This window comes from Rhea americana, unplaced genomic scaffold, assembly GCF_003343005.1.
Source record: "Rhea americana isolate MKP2758 unplaced genomic scaffold, rheAme1 scaffold_35, whole genome shotgun sequence".
Lineage (NCBI taxonomy): Eukaryota > Metazoa > Chordata > Aves > Rheiformes > Rheidae > Rhea > Rhea americana.
Genome location: NW_028186479.1, coordinates 1,306,559 through 1,313,633, shown reverse-complemented (window position 1 = coordinate 1,313,633; position 7,075 = coordinate 1,306,559).

Here is a 7,075-nt window from a genome sequence, read left to right as displayed (position 1 = left end):
CTCAAATCCTACATTTTAGGCTATGTAAATGGTAATTGGAAGGTGGGGTTTTAGCTTGTATTAGGGCTGAATAAGGTGTAAACTAGCCAGCAATTTTGCAGTAAYAGTATGTTGACTCTGTGGATACCAGGATCTGAGGTGTCTGACTGCCCTCACCAAACCCTGTGCATCTTTCTAATGGGTCTTACTTTAACCTAGATCAACACCTGAAACAAAGGCACGGAAGACGTGTTTTTCTCACCCCTTTCATATTCAGTATATCCATTCCTTTTTATTCCCTGTAATCCACTGCTATGGACAACAAGAGAACTAGACTGAAATGTGCATAGTGGAGAAARGAAAGAATATAGTGGAAAAAGGAAAGAATATGCATTTGCCAGATTGATTATAGCTCTTCTGTGATGTTGCTCATTTGCCTGTTTTCATCTGTTTAGCTCAAACTCTTCAAGCTAAAATGTTCYCTTTGCTATTGTGCTAGGAATCAGCGCATTCATCTGCACTAGGAAAATAGAGCTCGTAGTTTACTCACTGAAGTTAATTGGAGGGAGATGGTGCAGAGATCCCTTCACATTGTCCTTGGGCCACACAGAAGCAAATTRTAGTGGTAAAGCAGCGATTGTGGTTTTGTTGTGTCAAGAGCTTTTCCACTTTTAGGTCACATTTTGGATTTGTAATCTAATCATTCTGCCGTGTGGTATGTCCTAAATCTGTGCTGCGAAAAATGAGACAGAAACTTCTCCACCGGTGGTTGAAATGGCAAAACCCTTTTCTGTCCAGAGTGAGGGGGCATCTCACCAGCCTGCCCACAGCACTTTCCTCAAGAGTTAATGTTTATCTGCAGGCGAGTTTTGTAATATATATTTTTATATATATATATATATATGTATGTATGTATGTATGTATACACACACACGTATTTTTCTTTTGCCGTTTTTGAGGCAAACAGAGCTGGAGAAGACCCAGCTCCAGATTTCCTGTTTCCACAGCCCCCGGGGCAGGAACGTGGGGCAGCCCAAGCTCCGGGCCAGCTCAGGGCCCAGGAGGGCGCAGGCTCCGCAGGTGCGGGCCCCTTTGAAAGCTTCCCCCTCACCCCAGCAAAGGAATTTCCGAGCTGAAATTCACGTGGAAAAAAAAATAAAAAAGAAGACGAAGAAAAGAAAGTGGCCATTTGCTCCGATTATTTTCTAACGACGCCGCTCGCCTCTGCCTTTGGTCTTGCTGGTGCCCAGATGGGTAATTTTGGAGCTATCTGCGTGCATAAGCTTGTTTTGAACGCGCATAGGTCCGTGAGCTCAGGCACTTAAGAACCCCTTGGTCGCGATTAACAAGTGAATGGGGACCCCTGAGCGCCCCGACGTGTGATCACAGGCGACASAGCGACTTCAAAGCCCGCGCCGTGATCGCGGCGGATCGCCCGCAATCGCCTCGCGGCGCGGGCTGCCGCCGCTGCCGCGGATGCCCAGCGGCTCCCCCCCCCCGCCCACTCCCCCGCGTGGCTGTGCCCACGCGCTGCCGCGACCTGGCCCCGCAAGGGGGCTTGCGGGGCGGCGGCTGCTGCAAGCGGGGGGCTGCTGGGGGAGGCTGGGGAGAGGGGCTAGCGCACCGGGGCCCTCCCGGGGGAGCCCCTGCAGCCGCCTTTGCCCCTTCCCAACCAGCGGCCGCGTCTTCTGCCGCCTCCTTTCTGCGGCGGACTTGCCTCGTCGCGGCGCTTATTTAATATGTGCTTCCCCGCCAGGCCTTGCTGTTTGATTACTGTCACAAACGGTATCGGGTGAAATTCCTCATCGCTTCTGCAGTTGCTCGGTAGCTCACTGTTGCTCACTTTTCCAGCCCCTCGAGTTAATTTTTTTTTTCCCCACTGTAAGCCTCGTACCGAATGCCTGCGGAGCACACAAAAAACAAACCCCCTCAAARCTCATATTTCTCAGCTATTATGTTATCAGCGGGAAATATTTCATGGCTCTGACATCATAAGCCCTGAGCAGCATGAAGTTTATCAGGGCCTTCACATGATGAAATTGTACTTTTTAAAGTGTTAGAACAACAACAAAGAAAACCCCATATTTTTATGGGATTTGAGTCACTAATTTTAAATTCCATGATTTAAACAGTTTGGTTGAATGCAGGCTCTTTCAATAATCGTTTCTGGYATAAAACACACCAAGCAAGCCAAAAATAGCTGTTTAAGACCCTCTTTAATAGATCTGTAAATACCAATAGGATCAAATCTACGCTTGTCACACCCATATCATGGACTCTGCTATGTTCTCATATTTCTAGTGCACGACTGACAGGCTGACAATTGACACAAATCTAAAAGTGAGTAAGTAATCTTGCTTTAAAGACAGGGGAAAAGTGCCAAGCATCCCTCATTAAACTTGTTGGAGGGTGAAAAGGCAAGCATTTAAGAAAAGCTGTTTGGAGATCCCTATGCATGAATAATACAAAATATGAAACATTGCTTGTGGATATGTATGGTTCTGTGATCCTAATTCCAGTCTTTCTCCTTCTTTTCTCTAAACTTCTACAGTTTCCTTTGGAGGAAAGAGAGGCACCTGAAAGCTAAATCCAATTTAGTATTTTTCCCATCTCCTTTCTCGTAAGTTCCTCAAATATTTGTCCTAATAACAAAGGCATCCACTTTAGAAAGTCTTACATTTTCTTCCAATATACCTTTTCTGTCTTTCTATGGCCGATAGAGTACTACAGGCCCCGTTCATCCCCCTGTCCCCCTCCCCCCCCAAAAAAAAGAAAAGAAAGAAAAGAAAGAAAAGTTACATGATCCTGTCTAGCAAAATTATCCATTGCCAAGAAACCACTTGGAGCCCTGAATATGTTTATCCTTGTGTGTGCTTCTACTACCACAGTTTACCTGTTAGGCTCACACCTTGACTAGTTTTTACTAATCATTGCATTTCCCTTTAATTTAACATCAAAGCTAAAGATARTGATTTTTAGGTGTTCTTTTTCTTTTGAGGGGAAGAAAGGAAATTACCAATAAGACTGCTTTGAAAACCACTCTATTTTCAAATACTGAGTTGTTTCTCCAAGGTATGTTCCAGATCACGATTCGTTAACTCGTGCCTGTTCTTTCTGTTTCATGCTTGTCAGCTAGGAAAGGGCATTCTTCATCTTCTTATTTGTTCTCATTAGCGCCATACTTATTATAATGGGGCTTATGTATACGTATGTGTATCTGTTTAAAGCTTATGTCTGCATCSTATCTTTTAAATTGCTTTAGATAGCTAAGAAAGTGACAAGTGAATTAAATTAATTATCAAAGGGTAAAATTGCTATTAATGTGACATTATCTCCAGTTAATATTAAAGCAATAACAYTTCGGTTTAGTAAGGTTGTTGACTGTGTCTATTTAAAGTTGATACATATCTRTTTTAATAAAACCTGACTTTACTTTTAACCTTTTTGGTTTGAGTTTTTACAAGGCAAATTATATTTTAGGCTGCACTTCTTATATCTTTAAGATTGTGTAATTCACCTGCACACTGAAAACACCTCTTGTCATAAGTAAAAATGGATTCATGATCTTTGCAGMTGTAGCAGAACTTCTTTTCATCAGAAAATAAAGAACATTCTCAATTAATTTAGTCTCCTAACACTACCACGGGGGTGGCTGTTGTCTGCATTTGATAGATGGGAAAAAATGAGCACTGGAAGGATGTAGCTAGCTCCATCATAAAAACAGCAACTGAAGTTTACTGCCAAACTGAAATGCCCTGAGCCTTGCTCAGATATATTAATGCCTTCTTGATTTTTCTAGGTTCTATAAGCACCCAACAACCTTAAAAACAAAGCTATCATGATCAAAACAAGGAGGCACTCACAYATGACTGTCCACCTCTGAAAAATCTCTGATTTAGTAAAATGAAAAGCAACACTGAAAGATAGTGGAAGAGTGGCAAGTCSTGTGAATGCATTTAAAAGCATCCTCCTTCCTTTGCTCAGACAGATACTTTATATGTAGTTTAAGAAGAAAGAAAAKAAAAGCTGAATTGGATGAATGGATACATAGAAAATCTGAAAAAAATCCCTATACAATCTTGCTGAAAGTGTCCAAGCCCTTCACGAATGAGATGTTAGCAAACTGAAGAGGAGATCCAGAAACTGGGAGCCAGATTTTAACCAAAATCAGGGAATTATACAAGGAAACATATTACCTCASAGCAACTATTCAGATGTATGCAGCTTTCAGAAAAATAACACAGTGACCTGTAAATCCTGCAGTAGAGACAGAAGGACTTCGGCAAAAGAAGGCACTGACCAAACAGCATGGCAGGTGAATCGGGTGACYAGGCTGTCCATATCAGGGTGTGTATCTCCATCTCCATAGTCCCTATATATAAAGATACCAGATATATATGGKTTTCCATATATATGGATAATGGCCTAATAGAACAGATTTGGTGGATCCCAAATATTTTTCTCCTCTTAGGCCCTACTAAGCAGAGTACTTCAATGTAAGGGTCTCAGCCCCACGAATTTAAGCCATCTGTTGAAGTGGGGGCTCTTCTCTGACACCCCGACCTCCGACGGAGGAGGAAAGGGCTCGGTCCTGCCCCGAAGGCAGCAGAGTAGATACAGGGTCATCCCACTGTAACTCCGACTGCAGAAAATGAGGTGTTCTACAATAAACAGCTTCTTTACAGTCAGAGAGGCTCTTTATTTGAATAAACCTAAAGAGTATATTTGAATAAAACCCAACGATACAAGAGAATCTGCAAGCCTTCAAAGACCTCCGATTTCTTTCAACATTCTTTTTGTGGTTTGTAGGTTATTTGAGTCGTTTTACGAACCTGACACGCTCCTTTCTGTGTCACCAGCCTGCCGTTCCTGCAGGCTTATCTACAAGATAACATCTCAAGGGCTGAGGGACCCATTCAGAAATCTCCGGTCCCGCACACGGCTGCCGCATCGCGCACTGCCGCCGAGGCAGCGAGGTCGGGGCAGGCAGCGGCGCTGCGGCCGGCGTGGAGGGGGCCGTGCCCGGACGGCAAATAGCGGCTCCCCAAAGCTGGTTTCGGTGAYTGAGAGATGGTGACTTCAATTTGCCGGGTGGAGAGAAATCCCGCGTGCGGAGTAGATGAACAGYCACCACCACCCCCAAATTACAGAGYCCTCAAATCGTGGCACGGCCGAGGCACACCGCGGTGCTCCCGGGAAGCCGGCTCCGACGGGGCTCCCCGGGGCAGCCCGGGCCCGACCCCCGCCGCCGCCGCCTCCCAGCGCTGCGGGAGCCCGGCGCGGGGACCGGAGCCAGGCTGMCACTTTTCCGAGCTCATCTGAAAATAACCCTGACTCTGTAAAGGGCGAGATGAAAAGCTTAATTCGTTAGGAAAAGCTTAATCTTGGACATATTTCGATCTTAATTGAAAAGCTTTTCCGTCTCTAGGACGGCCACGGTTTTCCTGAATGGCCCCCTAACCCCCCGCCCGAAAATACAGTGCAATCCGCAAGAAACCTAGAGCAACACTGGAAGGTTTTGTACTTTTTATTTTCTATTAAACGCTATGTTACCCGAGTTTTGGAGGAAAAAAAWTTGCATCAATCTTGAACTAAACGGCACCTATCCCGCACGATTTTGTTTTTAACTGTGCGACCTTTTGGTGCGCGTCTATAATTTTGTAAAATTCACTCCCTTAAATCCTACTTCTTAGCTTTTTAAAATGTCCTTCCATCTCTGCCCTGGCCGGGGGAATGCAGAGCCCGACGGACCGGGCTAGCGGAGCCGCGGGCGCGGGCGGGGGCTGCCCCGCGGCGAGCCCGCCCCGGGGTCCGCCGGCCTCGCGAAGGCAAACRGAGGCTAAGCCTTAGCGGCGCTTTGCACGTTGCTCCTCGTTTTGTTTTGCTTTCAGAGCAGGGCTGCCGGGTCCGCCTCTGCTCTCCTCTTCCTCCCGCGATGCCGCCAACCACCTCGCCGGCCAGGAGCCCGGGGAAAGGGCAYCAGCGCCTGGGTTGCTTCGTGCCGCGGCGCCTGGCTTCCCAGCTAGATTTTTTGTTGTCTTCCTCAGGCGGACGAGATCGTCACAAAAAGTTGAGCARAATCTTATCACGGAGAGACTGGGAGGTTGGGGTGGGGCGGAGAAGGGGCTGGCTGCGGGCTGCCTGTGCTGAGCCCTTGCCCGCCGGCCGGTGCGTGCGGCCGCCGCCGGAGGCGCGCGGAGCGGGACCCGCTCTGCCCCCGTCCCTCGGTTTCCATCAGTGAATACGAATTAAGGCTCGGCCGGCTGCTAACGCGCCCGTGCCCCCTCTCCGAGGAAAGCAGCCCCCGCAGGCAGGCACCCGGCGGGCGCGGACTGCCAGCGGCGCCGCGCTGAACGCCAAACTTGCGCCGGGGCGGAATTTAAGCAGAGCCCCGTGCGCGCCTCTTCCCCGGCGGGAGGGGGGGGGGGAAGCGGTGGTGGTCGTGGCCGTGGTTAATCGCTGGCGATGAACCCGCGTCGCCTCGCTGCGCGGCGGCGGCGGCCGCGCGGCTCGGCGGGGGCGCAGGGCGCGGAGCGGCTCCGCGGCGGCGCGGGGGCGGCGGGCACCGCTCCGCCGCCTAAAGCCGGGCTCGTTCGCCCAGCCGCGGCGGATCCTTCCACCCGGCAACGAAATCCTCGCCGCTCTGGGGGTCTGCTTTAAAATTCAGCCGTGAGGAGGAGGCAGGTTTTTGCAGCGCTCCGTGCGAGCTGGCTCGCTGCGAGCAGAGGGCGAGGGGCTACGGGTTTCTAGCGGCAAATCGTTAACGCGGGCTCTGCCCGCTCCTCAAAATCACACGGGCATCTAAATCTTCGCGAATCCTAGTCCCTTACCCTTCAGGGCAAAAGGCTCCGGTCTGAGAAAAAGCGTGAAGCAGATTAACTCACATAAAGTGCAACCTGGCACCCGACCGGATCGCAGTGCTGCCTTCCCGGGGGGAGATACTGAAGGCGAAAGGGGATTGCAGGAAACCTAGCACGGAGTTCCTAAAAAATGCAAGCGCGATTCGGCCCCTCCGGTTTCCAAAGCGACGTCCCTGATAAGGTGTAATGAGTCACTCCGTGTCACCCCCATGGTAATGATGCTGCCCAGGGAGCCG